General features: G+C 47.3%; 1 pseudogene; it reads left to right on the forward strand.

Moving 5' to 3' along the window:
* The first annotated feature begins 2,544 nt into the window (after positions 1-2,544).
* Positions 2,545-17,995, forward strand: LOC116359675 (nucleoside diphosphate-linked moiety X motif 19-like; annotated as a pseudogene).
* The last annotated feature ends 723 nt before the right edge of the window (positions 17,996-18,718 follow it).

The raw sequence follows: 18,718 nt of genomic DNA on the forward strand, positions 1-18,718 counted from the left end.
AACGGGGCGCCATCTCAAATCACACCCTATGCCCTAGGGAACGGGGCACCATCTCAAATCACACCCTATGCCCTAGGGAACGGGGCGCCATTGGTCTGCTTCTCAAATCACACCCTAAGCCCTAGGGAACGGGGCGCCATTGGTCTGCTTCTCAAATCACACCCTATGCCCTAGGGAACGGGGCGCCATTGGTCTGCTTCTCAAATCACACCCTATGCCCTAGGGAACGGGGCGCCATTGGTCTGCTTCTCAAATCACACCCTATGCCCTAGGGAACGGGGCGCCATTGGTCAGCTTCTCAAATCACACCCTATGCCCTAGGGAACGGGGCGCCATCTCAAATCACACCCTATGCCCTAGGGAACGGGGTGCCATCTCAAATCACACCCTATGCCCTAGGGAAGGGGGCGCCATCTCAAATCACACCCTATGCCCTAGGGAAGGGGGCGCCATCTCAAATCACACCCTATGCCCTAGGGAACGGGGTGCCATCTCAAATCACACCCTATGCCCTAGGGAAGGGGGCGCCATCTCAAATCACACCCAATGCCCTAGGGAACGGGGTGCCATCTCAAATCACACCCTATGCCCTAGGGAACGGGGCGCCATTGGGCTGTGTCTCAAATCACGCCCTATGTCCTAGGGAACGGGGCGCCATCTCAAATCACACCCTATGCCCTAGGGAACGGGGCGCCATTGGTCTGCATCTCAAATCACACCCTATGCCCTAGGGAACGGGGCGCCATCTCAAATCACACCCTATGCCCTAGGGAACGGGGCACCATCTCAAATCACACCCTATGCCCTAGGGAACGGGGCGCCATTGGTCTGCTTCTCAAATCACACCCTAAGCCCTAGGGAACGGGGCGCCATTGGTCTGCTTCTCAAATCACACCCTATGCCCTAGGGAACGGGGCGCCATTGGTCTGCTTCTCAAATCACACCCTATGCCCTAGGGAACGGGGCGCCATTGGTCTGCTTCTCAAATCACACCCTATGCCCTAGGGAACGGGGCGCCATTGGTCAGCTTCTCAAATCACACCCTATGCCCTAGGGAACGGGGCGCCATCTCAAATCACACCCTATGCCCTAGGGAACGGGGTGCCATCTCAAATCACACCCTATGCCCTAGGGAAGGGGGGCGCCATCTCAAATCACACCCTATGCCCTAGGGAAGGGGGCGCCATCTCAAATCACACCCTATGCCCTAGGGAACGGGGTGCCATCTCAAATCACACCCTATGCCCTAGGGAAGGGGGCGCCATCTCAAATCACACCCAATGCCCTAGGGAACGGGGTGCCATCTCAAATCACACCCTATGCCCTAGGGAACGGGGCGCCATTGGGCTGTGTCTCAAATCACGCCCTATGTCCTAGGGAACGGGGCGCCATCTCAAATCACACCCTATGCCCTAGGGAACGGGGCGCCATTGGTCTGCATCTCAAATCACACCCTATGCCCTAGGGAACGGGGCGCCATCTCAAATCACACCCTATGCCCTAGGGAACGGGGCACCATCTCAAATCACACCCTATGCCCTAGGGAACGGGGCGCCATTGGTCTGCTTCTCAAATCACACCCTAAGCCCTAGGGAACGGGGCGCCATTGGTCTGCTTCTCAAATCACACCCTATGCCCTAGGGAACGGGGCGCCATTGGTCTGCTTCTCAAATCACACCCTATGCCCTAGGGAACGGGGCGCCATTGGTCTGCTTCTCAAATCACACCCTATGCCCTAGGGAACGGGGCGCCATCTCAAATCACACCCTATGCCCTAGGGAACGGGGCGCCATCTCAAATCACACCCTATGCCCTAGGGAACGGGGTGCCATCTTAAATCACACCCTATGCCCTAGGGAACGGGGCGCCATCTCAAATCACACCCTATGCCCTAGGGAACGGGGCACCATTGGAGACGCTGGCATTATGCTGTTCTTGTTCATGACTAGAGAGAATTTAAGAGACCAAAATGATGTCATATTTTTTTGCTTTTTATTTGTCCTCGACATTGTTAAAAATCCCTCATGTTTGCGCTGTTCAAGCACTTGTATATAATCTATGTCTAAGGTTTAAATTGTATTTGACAAGTTAAAAGACATATTTGTCCCTTGTTGTCTTCTATCTCGTCCACCAGCTGCCAGTTGAACTTGGGGACACGGTTCATCTTATACTGCCTACTGTGTGATGTATTCGTGTCACTCTAAACTGAATGTAGATTTATACTACTGAATTCAACAGTTTCAAAACCTCTTCTCTTCTCGGAGTTGAAAAGTAGGATAGTGAGTTGTGTTTGTGAATAAAACAGTTTACCCTTCAATTGTAATTCAATCCCACAAATCAATTCATTTGTCATCTTATAAAAAGTTTAAACTATCTCTTTGCCAAAAAAATACTAACCACAAATATCAATCACTTTCCTGAACTCGAACCTTCACCCACTTTAATCAGCATCATGACCTGCATTGATAGAGGCTATGGTAAGATCAGTCATCCACAACAGTAGGTGGCGTAGTAACAGAAGACACCGGAAACACGGTTCTTCTTCTACGCCCTTGACCTTCCTGCTCGTATGACGACACATCAACACAATAACATTTGACGTTGGTGTTGTGGAATTTGCTTCAGAATAACACTATTGGAAATGAGAGAATAAAACGAGCAAAAGATGAATACGGCTCTGAGACACTGGAAGGAGGCCGCGACGGTCATACTAGCTGCTGGTACGAGACATAAACTCCCTGTAGATAGTTTGACAAGGTGTGTCGATAAAGGCACCTCTGCACCTGCGATCAGTGAGCACTCCAACTTGCCTGACAGGTCAGCCTTCGACTATGAAGTGTTGTTGTTGAAACGAAGCGGTACGAGTGGTTTCATGCCGAATGCTTATGTCTTTCCCGGTGGTCTGGTGGATCCGTCAGATTTCTCAAGTGAATGGCTTGATCTTTTTCAATCTTTTCGGCTCTCACCGAATTTTGGACTGGGATTTGTGAAACAGCCGCCGGAGACGAGACCTCCCATCTTCGCCACTGACAGGAAGAAACTGGGTTCTCTCGTTCCAGGTGACGTCGCATTTAGAATCTGTGCAGTGAGGGAAACGTTCGAGGAGTCCGGTGTACTTCTAGTCGTGTCAAAAGAGGAAGAGGAAGAGAGTACTTTATTAACAGCATCGAGAACAACCGATACAGTCAACCCGAATTAACCAGAATAACTGATCTCTGTGACAAGAGTGAATTGGCTAAATGGAGAGTGCTGGTAAACGAGAACCCTTCTAACTTCATCAGAATGTGTAGGGAGCTGGAGTGTCTACCTAACATCTGGGCTCTGCATGAATGGGGTAACTGGCTGACCCCTACTGGTGTGTATGCGAAACAGCGGAGGTACGACACGGCCTTCTACATGTGCTGCTTGCAAGAAACACCACCTCACACCCTACAAGACGAGAAGGAAATTGTGCACTTTAAGGTGATACCATAGCTTAGTAAGGTGAACGTGTATTTTATTGTTGTGTTCAAAGGTTTAAGTGACTCTATATTCATTCATGATGTCTTTATCAGTTCATAATATTGTTGTAAACTGTTCATTTGATCTTAGTCTAACCTAAACCCCTCTCTCTCCTTCCCTTTCTCTCTCCTTCCCTTTCTCTCTCCTTCCCTTTCTCTCTCCTCCCCTCTCTCTCCTTCCCTTTCTCTCCTCCCTTCTCTCCTTCTCCTCTCTCTCCTCCCTTCCCCTCTCCCTCTCTCTCCTCCCCTCTCCCTCTCTCTCCTCCCCTCTCTCTCTCCACTCTCCCTCTCTCTCTCCTCCCCCTCCCCTCTCCTCTCCCTCCCTCTCTCCCCCCTCCCCTCTCTCTCCTCTCCTCCTCTCTCTCCCTCTCTCCTCCCATCTCCCTCTCTCTCTCTCTCCTCCCCTCTCCCCTCTCCTCTCTCTCTCTCTCTCCTCTCTCTCTCTCTCCTCTCCTCCCCTCTCTCTCCTCTCCTCCCCTCTCTCCCTCTCTCCTCCTCTCTCCTCTCCTCCCATCTCCCTCTCTCTCTCTCCTCCCCTCTCCCTCTCTCCTCCCCTCTCTCTCTCTCTCTCCTCCTCTCTCCTCCCCTCTCTCTCTCTCTCTCCTCCTCTCTCCTCCCCTCTCTCTCTCTCTCTCTCCTCCCCTCCCCTCTCCTCCTCTATCTCTCTCTCTCTCTCTCTCTCTATCTCTCTCTCTCTCTCTCCTCTCATCTCTCTCTCTCCTCTCCTCCATCTCCCTCCTCTCTCTCCTCTCCTCCCATCTCCCTCTCTCTCTCTCCTCTCCTCCCCTCTCTCTCTCTCCTCCCCTCTCTCTCTCTCCCCTCTCTCTCTCCCCTCTCTCTCTCCCCTCTCCCTCTCTCTCCTCTCCCTCTCTCTCCTCTCCTCTCCCTCTTCTCTCCTCTCCTCTCCCTCTCTCTCCTCCCCTCTCTCTCCTCTCCTCCCCTCTCTCTCCCTCTCTCTCCTCTCCTCCCCTCTCTCTCTCTCCTCTCCTCCCCTCTCCCTCTCTCCCTCTCTCCTCCTCTCTCCTCTCCTCCCATCTCCCTCTCTCTCCCTCTCTCCTCCCCTCTCCCTCTCTCTCTCTCCTCCCCTCTCCTCTCTCCTCCTCCCATCTCCCCTCTCTCCTCTCCTCCCCTCTCTCTCTCCTCCCCTCTCTCTCTCTCTCCTCCCCTCTCCTCTCCTCCCATCTCTCTCTTTCCTCCCCTCTCCCTCTCTCCTCGCCTCTCTCTCCTCCCTCTCCTCCCCTCTCCCTCTCTCCTCCCCTCTCTCTCTCCTCCCCTCTCCTCCTCTCTCTCTCTCTCTCTCCTCTCCTCCCATCTCCCTCTCTCTCTCTCTCTCTCTCAGTGGTCCACTCCCCAGAGATCCTCCACAGTTACCAGACCAGAGAGATGTGGATTGCCCCTCCACAGTTCTATGATCTCAGCCGTATGTGCCGGTTCCCCTCCCTGCAGAACCTCCACAGCTTCTCCAGACAGAGAGCTTCAGAGGGCTGTGAACAGTGGCTCCCTGTCCGCATGGTGTCAGACAGCTACTACATATCACTCCTCCCAGGTTAGAGTTTACATGAAGGGTCTGATTACTACATATCACTCCTCCCAGGTTAGAGTTTATATGAAGGGTCTGATTACTACATATCACTCCTCCCAGGTTAGAGTTTATATGAAGGGTCTGATTACTACATATCACTCCTCCCAGGTTAGAGTTTATATGAAGGGTCTGATTACTACATATCACTCCTCCCAGGTTAGAGTTTATATGAAGGGTCTGATTACTACATATCACTCCTCCCAGGTTAGAGTTTATATGAAGGGTCTGATTACTACATATCACTCCTCCCAGGTTAGAGTTTATATGAAGGGTCTGATTACTACATATCACTCCTCCCAGGTTAGAGTTTATATGAAGGGTCTGATTACTACATATCACTCCTCCCAGGTTAGTGTTTATATGAAGGGTCTGATTACTACATATCACTCCTCCCAGGTTAGAGTTTATATGAAGGGTCTGATTACTACATATCACTCCTCCCAGGTTAGAGTTTATATGAAGGGTCTGATTACTACATATCACTCCTCCCAGGTTAGAGTTTATATGAAGGGTCTGATTACTACATATCACTCCTCCCAGGTTAGAGTTTATATGAAGGGTCTGATTACTACATATCACTCCTCCCAGGTTAGAGTTTACATGAAGGGTCTGATTACTACATATCACTCCTCCCAGGTTAGAGTTTATATGAAGGGTCTGATTACTACATATCACTCCTCCCAGGTTAGAGTTTATATGAAGGGTCTGATTACTACATATCACTCCTCCCAGGTTAGAGTTTACATGAAGGGTCTGATTACTACATATCACTCCTCCCAGGTTAGAGTTTACATGAAGGGTCTGATTACTACATATCACTCCTCCCAGGTTAGAGTTTATATGAAGGGTCTGATTACTACATATCACTCCTCCCAGGTTAGAGTTTATATTTACTTAATTCAGAGCGTTGTCAGATTGTCCATTCGTGAATTCAGGGCCTTCCATTTACTTAATTCTAGTTCCCTTTATCAGTCATCTAGTGCCCTTTATCAGTCATCTAGTGTCCTTTATCCACGTCATCTAGTGCCCTTTATCCACGTCATCTAGTGCCCTTTATCAGTCATCTAGTGCCCTTTATCAGTCATCTAGTGCCCTTTATCCACGTCATCTAGTGCCCTTTATCACGTCATCTAGTGCCCTTTATCCACGTCATCTAGTGCCCTTTATCCACGTCATCTAGTGCCCTTTATCCACGTCATCTAGTGCCCTTTATCCACGTCATCTAGTGCCCTTTATCCACGTCATCTAGTGCCCTTTATCCACATCATCTAGTGCCCTTTATCCACGTCATCTAGTGCCCTTTATCAGTCATCTAGTGCCCTTTATCAGTCATCTAGTGTCCTTTATCCACGTCATCTAGTGCCCTTTATCCACGTCATCTAGTGCCCTTTATCAGTCATCTAGTGCCCTTTACCCACGTCATCTAGTGCCCTTTATCCACGTCATCTAGTGCCCTTTATCCACGTCATCTAGTGCCCTTTATCCACGTCATCTAGTGCCCTTTATCAGTCATCTAGTGCCCTTTATCAGTCATCTAGTGCCCTTTATCCATGTCATCTAGTGTCCTTTATCCACGTCATCTAGTGCCCTTTATCCACGTCATCTTAGTGCCCTTTATCAGTCATCTAGTGCCCTTTATCCACGTCATCTAGTGCCCTTTATCCACGTCATCTAGTGCCCTTTATCCACGTCATCTAGTGCCCTTTATCCACGTCATCTAGTGCCCTTTATCCACGTCATCTAGTGCCCTTTATCCACGTCATCTAGTGCCCTTTATCCACGTCATCTAGTGCCCTTTATCCACGTCATCTAGTGCCCTTTATCCACGTCATCTAGTGCCCTTTATCAGTCATCTAGTGCCCTTTATCCACGTCATCTAGTGCCCTTTATCCACGTCATCTAGTGTCCTTTATCAGTCATCTAGTGCCCTTTATCAGTCATCTAGTGTCCTTTATCCACGTCATCTAGTGCCCTTTATCCACGTCATCTAGTGCCCTTTATCAGTCATCTAGTGCCCTTTATCAGTCATCTAGTGCCCTTTATCCACGTCATCTAGTGCCCTTTATCACGTCATCTAGTGCCCTTTATCCACGTCATCTAGTGCCCTTTATCCACGTCATCTAGTGCCCTTTATCCACGTCATCTAGTGCCCTTTATCCACGTCATCTAGTGCCCTTTATCCACGTCATCTAGTGCCCTTTATCCACATCATCTAGTGCCCTTTATCCACGTCATCTAGTGCCCTTTATCAGTCATCTAGTGCCCTTTATCAGTCATCTAGTGTCCTTTATCCACGTCATCTAGTGCCCTTTATCCACGTCATCTAGTGCCCTTTATCAGTCATCTAGTGCCCTTTACCCACGTCATCTAGTGCCCTTTATCCACGTCATCTAGTGCCCTTTATCCACGTCATCTAGTGCCCCTTTATCCACGTCATCTAGTGCCCTTATCCACGTCATCTAGTGCCCTTTATCCACGTCATCTAGTGCCCTTTACACGTATCTAGTGCCCTTTATCAGTCATCTAGTGCCCTTTATCCACGTCATCTAGTGCCCTTTATCCACGTCATCTAGTGTCCTTTATCAATCATCTAGTGCCCTTTATCAGTCATCTAGTGCCCTTTATCCATGTCATCTAGTGCCCTTTATCCACGTCATCTAGTGCCCTTTATCCACGTCATCTAGTGCCCTTTATCCACGTCATCTAGTGTCCTTTATCAGTCATCTAGTGCCCTTTATCCACGTCATCTAGTGCCCTTTATCCATGTCATCTAGTGCCCTTTATCCACGTCATCTAGTGTCCTTTATCCACGTCATCTAGTGCCCTTTATCCACGTCATCTAGTGCCCTTTATCAGTCATCTAGTGCCCTTTATCAGTCATCTAGTGCCCTTTATCCACGTCATCTAGTGCCCTTTATCACGTCATCTAGTGCCCTTTATCCACGTCATCTAGTGCCCTTTATCCACGTCATCTAGTGCCCTTTATCCACGTCATCTAGTGCCCTTTATCCACGTCATCTAGTGCCCTTTATCCACGTCATCTAGTGCCCTTTATCCACATCATCTAGTGCCCTTTATCCACGTCATCTAGTGCCCTTTATCAGTCATCTAGTGCCCTTTATCAGTCATCTAGTGTCCTTTATCCACGTCATCTAGTGCCCTTTATCCACGTCATCTAGTGCCCTTTATCAGTCATCTAGTGCCCTTTACCCACGTCATCTAGTGCCCTTTATCCACGTCATCTAGTGCCCTTTATCCACGTCATCTAGTGCCCTTTATCCACGTCATCTAGTGCCCTTTATCAGTCATCTAGTGCCCTTTATCAGTCATCTTAGTGCCCTTTATCCATGTCATCTAGTGTCCTTTATCCACGTTCTAGTGCCCTTTATCCACGTCATCTTAGTGCCCTTTATCAGTCATCTAGTGCCCTTTATCCACGTCATCTAGTGCCCTTTATCCACGTCATCTAGTGCCCTTTATCCACGTCATCTAGTGCCCTTTATCAGTCATCTAGTGCCCTTTATCCACGTCATCTAGTGCCCTTTATCCACGTCATCTAGTGCCCTTTATCCACGTCATCTAGTGCCCTTTATCCACGTCATCTAGTGCCCTTTATCCACGTCATCTAGTGCCCTTTATCAGTCATCTAGTGCCCTTTATCCACGTCATCTAGTGCCCTTTATCCACGTCATCTAGTGTCCTTTATCAATCATCTAGTGCCCTTTATCAGTCATCTAGTGCCCTTTATCCATGTCATCTAGTGCCCTTTATCCACGTCATCTAGTGCCCTTTATCCACGTCATCTAGTGCCCTTTATCCACGTCATCTAGTGTCCTTTATCAGTCATCTAGTGCCCTTTATCCACGTCATCTAGTGCCCTTTATCCATGTCATCTAGTGCCCTTTATCCACGTCATCTAGTGCCCTTTATCCACGTCATCTAGTGTCCTTTATACACGTCATCTAGTGTCCTTTATCAGTCATCTAGTGCCCTTTATCAGTCATCTAGTGCCCTTTATCCACGTCATCTAGTGCCCTTTATCCACGTCATCTAGTGCCCTTTATCCTCGTCATCTAGTGCCCTTTATCAGTCATCTAGTGCCCTTTATCCACGTCATCTAGTGCCCTTTATCAGTCATCTAGTGCCCTTTATCAGTCATCTAGTGCCCTTTATCCACGTCATCTAGTGTCCTTTACCCACGTCATCTAGTGTCCTTTATCCACGTCATCTAGTGCCCTTTATCCACGTCATCTAGTGCCCTTTATCAGTCATCTAGTGCCCTTTATCAGTCATCTAGTGCCCTTATCCACGTCATCTAGTGCCCTTTATCACGTCATCTAGTGCCCTTTATCCACGTCATCTAGTGCCCTTTATCCACGTCATCTAGTGCCCTTTATCCACGTCATCTAGTGCCCTTTATCCACGTCATCTAGTGCCCTTTATCCACGTCATCTAGTGCCCTTATCCACATCATCTAGTGCCCTTTATCCACGTCATCTAGTGCCCTTTATCAGTCATCTAGTGCCCTTTATCAGTCATCTAGTGTCCTTTATCCACGTCATCTAGTGCCCTTTATCCACGTCATCTAGTGCCCTTTATCAGTCATCTAGTGCCCTTTACCCACGTCATCTAGTGCCCTTTATCCACGTCATCTAGTGCCCTTTATCCACGTCATCTAGTGCCCTTTATCCACGTCATCTAGTGCCCTTTATCAGTCATCTAGTGCCCTTTATCAGTCATCTAGTGCCCTTTATCCATGTCATCTAGTGTCCTTTATCCACGTCATCTAGTGCCCTTTATCCACGCATCTTAGTGCCCTTTATCAGTCATCTAGTGCCCTTTATCCACGTCATCTAGTGCCCTTTATCCACGTCATCTAGTGCCCTTTATCCACGTCATCTAGTGCCCTTTATCCACGTCATCTAGTGCCCTTTATCAGTCATCTAGTGCCCTTTATCCACGTCATCTAGTGCCCTTTATCCACGTCATCTAGTGCCCTTTATCAGTCATCTAGTGCCCTTTATCAGTCATCTAGTGTCCTTTATCCACGTCATCTAGTGCCCTTTATCCACGTCATCTAGTGCCCTTTATCAGTCATCTAGTGCCCTTTATCCACGTCATCTAGTGCCCTTTATCACGTCATCTAGTGCCCTTTATCCACGTCATCTAGTGCCCTTTATCCACGTCATCTAGTGCCCTTTATCCACGTCATCTAGTGCCCTTTATCCACGTCATCTAGTGCCCTTTATCCACGTCATCTAGTGCCCTTTATCCACGTCATCTAGTGCCCTTTATCCACGTCATCTAGTGCCCTTTATCCACGTCATCTAGTGCCCTTTATCAGTCATCTAGTGCCCTTTATCAGTCATCTAGTGTCCTTTATCCACGTCATCTAGTGCCCTTTATCCACGTCATCTAGTGCCCTTTATCAGTCATCTAGTGCCCTTTACCCACGTCATCTAGTGCCCTTTACCCACGTCATCTAGTGCCCTTTATCCACGTCATCTAGTGCCCTTTATCCACGTCATCTAGTGCCCTTTATCAGTCATCTAGTGCCCTTTATCAGTCATCTTAGTGCCCTTTATCCATGTCATCTAGTGTCCTTTATCCACGTCATCTAGTGCCCTTTATCCACGTCATCTTAGTGCCCTTTATCAGTCATCTAGTGCCCTTTATCCACGTCATCTAGTGCCCTTTATCCACGTCATCTAGTGCCCTTTATCCACGTCATCTAGTGCCCTTTATCAGTCATCTAGTGCCCTTTATCCACGTCATCTAGTGCCCTTTATCCACGTCATCTAGTGCCCTTTATCCACGTCATCTAGTGCCCTTTATCAGTCATCTAGTGCCCTTTATCCACGTCATCTAGTGCCCTTTATCCACGTCATCTAGTGTCCTTTATCAGTCATCTAGTGCCCTTTATCAGTCATCTAGTGCCCTTTATCCATGTCATCTAGCGCCCTTTATCCACGTCATCTAGTGCCCTTTATCCACGTCATCTAGTGCCTTTATCCACGTCATCTAGTGCCCTTTATCAGTCATCTAGTGCCCTTTATCCACGTCATCTAGTGCCCTTTATCCACGTCATCTAGTGCCCTTATCCACGTCATCTAGTGCCCTTTATCCACGTCATCTAGTGTCCTTTATCCACGTCATCTAGTGTCCTTTATCAGTCATCTAGTGCCCTTTATCAGTCATCTAGTGCCCTTTATCCACGTCATCTAGTGCCCTTTATCCACGTCATCTAGTGCCCTTTATCCACGTCATCTAGTGCCCTTTATCCACGTCATCTAGTGCCCTTTATCCACGTCATCTAGTGCCCTTTATCAGTCATCTAGTGCCCTTTATCAGTCATCTAGTGCCCTTTATCCACGTCATCTAGTGTCCTTTACCCACGTCATCTAGTGTCCTTTATCCACGTCATCTAGTGCCCTTTATCCACGTCATCTAGTGCCCTTTATCAGTCATCTAGTGCCCTTTATCAGTCATCTAGTGCCCTTTATCCACGTCATCTAGTGCCCTTTATCACGTCATCTAGTGCCCTTTATCCACGTCATCTAGTGCCCTTTATCCACGTCATCTAGTGCCCTTTATCCACGTCATCTAGTGCCCTTTATCCACGTCATCTAGTGCCCTTTATCCACGTCATCTAGTGCCCTTTATCCACATCATCTAGTGCCCTTTATCCACGTCATCTAGTGCCCTTTATCAGTCATCTAGTGCCCTTTATCAGTCATCTAGTGTCCTTTATCCACGTCATCTAGTGCCCTTTATCCACGTCATCTAGTGCCCTTTATCAGTCATCTAGTGCCCTTTACCCACGTCATCTAGTGCCCTTTATCCACGTCATCTAGTGCCCTTTATCCACGTCATCTAGTGCCCTTTATCCACGTCATCTAGTGCCCTTTATCAGTCATCTAGTGCCCTTTATCAGTCATCTAGTGCCCTTTATCCATGTCATCTAGTGTCCTTTATCCACGTCATCTAGTGCCCTTTATCCACGTCATCTTAGTGCCCTTTATCAGTCATCTAGTGCCCTTTATCCACGTCATCTAGTGCCCTTTATCCACGTCATCTAGTGCCCTTTATCCACGTCATCTAGTGCCCTTTATCAGTCATCTAGTGCCCTTTATCCACGTCATCTAGTGCCCTTTATCCACGTCATCTAGTGCCCTTTATCCACGTCATCTAGTGCCCTTTATCCACGTCATCTAGTGCCCTTTATCCACGTCATCTAGTGCCCTTTATCAGTCATCTAGTGCCCTTTATCCACGTCATCTAGTGCCCTTTATCCACGTCATCTAGTGTCCTTTATCAGTCATCTAGTGCCCTTTATCAGTCATCTAGTGTCCTTTATCCACGTCATCTAGTGCCCTTTATCCACGTCATCTAGTGCCCTTTATCCATGTCATCTAGTGCCCTTTATCCACGTCATCTAGTGCCCTTTATCCACGTCATCTAGTGCCCTTTATCCACGTCATCTAGTGCCCTTTATCCACATCATCTAGTGCCCTTTATCCACGTCATCTAGTGCCCTTTATCAGTCATCTAGTGCCCTTTATCAGTCATCTAGTGTCCTTTATCCACGTCATCTAGTGCCCTTTATCCACGTCATCTAGTGCCCTTTATCAGTCATCTAGTGCCCTTTACCCACGTCATCTAGTGCCCTTTATCCACGTCATCTAGTGCCCTTTATCCACGTCATCTAGTGCCCTTTATCCACGTCATCTAGTGCCCTTTATCAGTCATCTAGTGCCCTTTATCAGTCATCTAGTGCCCTTTATCCATGTCATCTAGTGTCCTTTATCCACGTCATCTAGTGCCCTTTATCCACGTCATCTTAGTGCCCTTTATCAGTCATCTAGTGCCCTTTATCCACGTCATCTAGTGCCCTTTATCCACGTCATCTAGTGCCCTTTATCCACGTCATCTAGTGCCCTTTATCAGTCATCTAGTGCCCTTTATCCACGTCATCTAGTGCCCTTTATCCACGTCATCTAGTGCCCTTTATCCACGTCATCTAGTGCCCTTTATCCACGTCATCTAGTGCCCTTTATCCACGTCATCTAGTGCCCTTTATCAGTCATCTAGTGCCCTTTATCCACGTCATCTAGTGCCCTTTATCCACGTCATCTAGTGTCCTTTATCAGTCATCTAGTGCCCTTTATCAGTCATCTAGTGCCCTTTATCCATGTCATCTAGTGCCCTTTATCCACGTCATCTAGTGCCCTTTATCCACGTCATCTAGTGCCCTTTATCCACGTCATCTAGTGTCCTTTATCAGTCATCTAGTGCCCTTTATCCACGTCATCTAGTGCCCTTTATCCACGTCATCTAGTGCCCTTTATCCACGTCATCTAGTGCCCTTTATCCACGTCATCTAGTGCCCTTTATCCACGTCATCTAGTGCCCTTTATCCACGTCATCTAGTGTCCTTTATCCACGTCATCTAGTGTCCTTTATCAGTCATCTAGTGCCCTTTATCAGTCATCTAGTGCCCTTTATCCACGTCATCTAGTGCCCTTTATCCACGTCATCTAGTGCCCTTTATCCTCGTCATCTAGTGCCCTTTATCAGTCATCTAGTGCCCTTTATCCACGTCATCTAGTGCCCTTTATCAGTCATCTAGTGCCCTTTATCAGTCATCTAGTGCCCTTTATCCATGTCATCTAGTGTCCTTATCAGTCATCTAGTGTCCTTTATCCACGTCATCTAGTGCCCTTTATCCACGTCATCTAGTGCCCTTTATCAGTCATCTAGTGCCCTTTATCCATGTCATCTAGTGTCCTTTATCCACGTCATCTAGTGCCCTTTATCCACGTCATCTAGTGCCCTTTATCAGTCATCTAGTGCCCTTTATCAGTCATCTAGTGCCCTTTATCAGTCATCTAGTGCCCTTTATCAGTCATCTAGTGCCCTTTATCCACGTCATCTAGTGCCCTTTATCCACGTCATCTAGTGCCCTTTATCCACGTCATCTAGTGCCCTTTATCCACGTCATCTAGTGCCCTTTATCCACGTCATCTAGTGCCCTTTATCCACGTCATCTAGTGCCCTTTATCAGTCATCTAGTGCCCTTTATCCACGTCATCTAGTGCCCTTTATCAGTCATCTAGTGCCCTTTATCCACGTCATCTAGTGCCCTTTATCAGTCATCTAGTGCCCTTTATCCACGTCATCTAGTGCCCTTTATCCACGTCATCTAGTGCCCTTTATCCACGTCATCTAGTGCCCTTTATCCACGTCATCTAGTGCCCTTTATCAGTCATCTAGTGCCCTTTATCCACGTCATCTAGTGCCCTTTATCCACGTCATCTAGTGCCCTTTATCCACGTCATCTAGTGCCCTTTATCCACGTCATCTAGTGCCCTTTATCCACGTCATCTAGTGCCCTTTATCCACGTCATCTAGTGCCCTTTATCCACGTCATCTAGTGCCCTTTATCCACGTCATCTAGTGCCCTTTCCACGTCATCTAGTGCCCTTTATCCACGTCATCTAGTGCCCTTTATCCATGTCATCTAGTGTCCTTTATCCACGTCATCTAGTGTCCTTTATCAGTCATCTACTGCCCTTTATCCACGTCATCTAGTGCCCTTTATCCTCGTCATCTAGTGCCCTTTATCAGTCATCTAGTGCCCTTTATCCACGTCATCTAGTGCCCTTTATCAGTCATCTAGTGCCCTTTATCAGTCATCTAGTGCCCTTTATCAGTCATCTAGTGCCCTTTATCCTCGTCATCTAGTGCCCTTTATCCACGTCATCTAGTGCCCTTTATCAGTCATCTAGTGCCCTTTATCAGTCATCTAGTGTCCTTTATCCACGTCATCTAGTGTCCTTTACCCACGTCATCTAGGCCCTTTATCCACGTCATCTAGTGTCCTTTATCTGTCATCTAGTGCCCTTTATCCACATCATCTAGGGTCCTTTACCCACGTCATCTAGTGCCCTTTATCCACGTCATCTAGTGCCCTTTATCAGTCATCTAGTGCCCTTTATCAGTCATCTAGTGCCCTTTATCCATGTCATCTAGTGTCCTTTATCCACGTCATCTAGTGCCCTTTATCAGTCATCTAGTGTCCTTAACCACGTCATCTAGTGCCCTTTACCCACGTCATCTAGTGCCCTTTACCCACGTCATCTAGTGCCCTTTATCAGTCATCTAGTGTCCTTTATCCACGTCATCTAGTGCCCTTTATCCATGTCATCTAGTGTCCTTTATCCACGTCATCTAGTGTCCTTTATCAGTCATCTACTGCCCTTTATCCATGTCATCTAGTGCCCTTTATCCTCGTCATCTAGTGCCCTTTATCAGTCATCTAGTGCCCTTTATCCACGTCATCTAGTGCCCTTTATCAGTCATCTAGTGCCCTTTATCAGTCATCTAGTGCCCTTTATCAGTCATCTAGTGCCCTTTATCAGTCATCTAGTGTCCTTTATCCACGTCATCTAGTGTCCTTTACCCACGTCATCTAGGCCCTTTATCCACGTCATCTAGTGTCCTTTATCTGTCATCTAGTGCCCTTTATCCACATCATCTAGGGTCCTTTACCCACGTCATCTAGTGCCCTTTATCCACGTCATCTAGTGCCCTTTATCAGTCATCTAGTGCCCTTTATCAGTCATCTAGTGCCCTTTATCCATGTCATCTAGTGTCCTTTATCCACGTCATCTAGTGCCCTTTATCAGTCATCTAGTGTCCTTAACCACGTCATCTAGTGCCCTTTACCCACGTCATCTAGTGCCCTTTACCCACGTCATCTAGTGCCCTTTATCAGTCATCTAGTGTCCTTTATCCACGTCATCTAGTGTCCTTTATCCACGTCATCTAGTGCCCTTTATCCACGTCATCTAGTGTCCTTTATCAGTCATCTAGTGCCCTTTATCAGTCATCTAGTGCCCTTTATCCACGTCATCTAGTGTCCTTTATCAGTCATCTAGTGCCCTTTATCAGTCATCTAGTGCCCTTTATCCACGTCATCTAGTGCCCTTTATCCTCGTCATCTAGTGCCCTTCATCAGTCATCTAGTGCCCTTTATCCACGTCATCTAGTGCCCTTTATCAGTCATCTAGTGCCCTTTATCAGTCATCTAGTGCCCTTTATCCACGTCATCTAGTGCCCTTTATCAGTCATCTAGTGCCCTTTATCAGTCATCTAGTGTCCTTTATCCACATCATCTAGTGCCCTTTATCCACGTCATCTAGTGCCCTTTATCAGTCATCTAGTGCCCTTTATCCACGTCATCTAGTGCCCTTTATCCACGTCATCTAGTGCCCTTTATCAGTCATCTAGTGCCCTTTATCCACGTCATCTAGTGCCCTTTATCCACGTCATCTAGTGCCCTTTATCCACGTCATCTAGTGCCCTTTATCAGTCATCTAGTGCCCTTTATCAGTCATCTAGTGCCCTTTATCCACGTCATCTAGTGTCCTTTACCCACGTCATCTAGTGCCCTTTATCCACGTCATCTAGTGCCCTTTATCAGTCATCTAGTGCCCTTTATCAGTCATCTAGTGCCCTTTATCCATGTCATCTAGTGTCCTTTATCCACGTCATCTAGTGCCCTTTATCAGTCATCTAGTGTCCTTTATCCACGTCATCTAGTGTCCTTTATCCACGTCATCTAGTGCCCTTTATCAGTCATCTAGTGCCCTTTATCCACGTCATCTAGTGCCCTTTATCCACGTCATCTAGTGCCCTTTATCAGTCATCTAGTGCCCTTTATCAGTCATCTAGTGCCCTTTATCAGTCATCTAGTGCCCTTTATCAGTCATCTAGTGCCCTTTATCCACGTCATCTAGTGTCCTTTACCCACGTCATCTAGTGCCCTTTATCCACGTCATCTAGTGCCCTTTATCAGTCATCTAGTGCCCTTTATCAGTCATCTAGTGCCCTTTATCCACGTCATCTAGTGTCCTTTACCCACGTCATCTAGTGCCCTTTATCCACGTCATCTAGTGCCCTTTATCAGTCATCTAGTGCCCTTTATCAGTCATCTAGTGCCCTTTATCCATGTCATCTAGTGTCCTTTATCCACGTCATCTAGTGCCCTTTATCAGTCATCTAGTGTCCTTTATCCACGTCATCTAGTGTCCTTTATCCACGTCATCTAGTGTCCTTTATCCACGTCATCTAGTGTCCTTTACCCACGTCATCTAGTGCCCTTTACCCACGTCATCTAGTGCCCTTTATCCACGTCATCTAGTGTCCTTTATCCACGTCATCTAGTGTCCTTTATCAGTCATCTAGTGCCCTTTATCCACGTAAGATGATTGTTTAACGTGTGTGTGTGTGTGTGTGTGTCCTTCTCTTACCAGGTGACGAGATGTACCCAGAGGAGGGGTCATGTCAGATGGATGTGACCCTGAACACAGACCAGAGCCTTAATGAGCTTCATCAGGGCTGTTCAGCACTGCACCGTATCGTAGCCTTGGACCCCTACACCGCTGCTGCTGTCATCACCATCACACCCAAATACAACCACCTGCTGCCCTTCACACAGTCCAGCCTGAGAACCGGCACCAGCAGTCAGCTCTGAGAGACGGGTTGACACTCAAATGGCACCCTATTCCCAATGACCTTTCAGCAGAGATACACAAACTACTGGTCAAAAGTAGTGCACTATATAGGGAATAGGGTCCTATAGGGCTCTGGTCTAAAGTAGTGCACTATATAGGGAATAGGGTGCCATAGGGCTCTGGTCTAAAGTAGTGCACTATATAGGGAATAGGGTGCCATTTGTGATGTGACCCATGTTTTGTGCTGTACAGGCCTGCTGCTAAGGTCTTGCTGCTGGTTGTGGACGGTTTAGGCCGTCATTGTAAATAAGAATTTGTTCTTAACTGACTTACCTAGTTAAACAAAGGTTAACTAAAAAATGTATTAAATTCTAGAAATTGATCTTGTTTTCAAATACCTCTCAATGTATTATTTCTGTACATGATTGTACAGATTTATTTAATCAGTGTGTTTTGTATGAAACATTCATTAGAACTATCACACCATTAACCACTGAGTCTACAAAACATTAAGAACACCTGCCCTTTCCATGACAGACTGACCAGGTGAGTCCAGGTGAAAGTCATTTAATGTCACCTGTTAAATCCACTTCAATCAGTGTAGATGAAGAGGAGGAGACGGGTTAAAGAAGGATTTACAAGCCTTGACAATTGAGACATGGATTGTGTGTGTGTGTGTGTGTGTGTGTGTGTGTGTGTGTTCCAATCAGAGGGTGAATGGGCAAGACAAAATGTTTAATGCCTTTGAACGGGGTAGGGTAGTAGGTGCCAGACGCACCGGTTTGAGTGTGTCAAGAACTGCAAAGCTGCTCGTTTTTTCATGCTCAACAGTTTCCTGTGTGTATCAAGAATTGCCCACCACCCAAAGGACATCCAGCCGACTTGACAACTGTGGGAAGCACTGGAGTCAACATGGGCCAGCATCCCTGTGGAACGCTCTTGACACAATTCCAGTCCATGCCTGACCCACTGAGGCTGTTCCGACACGTTGAGGCTGTTCTGAGGGCAGAAGGGGGTGGTGTAACTATATTAGGAAGGTGTTCTTAATGTTTGTCACTCAGTATGTCTAGGTAAACAATGCAGTAGTTGAGTTGTACAATTAACATATATCAGCCAGT

This window comes from Oncorhynchus kisutch, unplaced genomic scaffold (genome assembly GCF_002021735.2).
Source record: "Oncorhynchus kisutch isolate 150728-3 unplaced genomic scaffold, Okis_V2 Okis03b-Okis08b_hom, whole genome shotgun sequence".
NCBI lineage: Eukaryota > Metazoa > Chordata > Actinopteri > Salmoniformes > Salmonidae > Oncorhynchus > Oncorhynchus kisutch.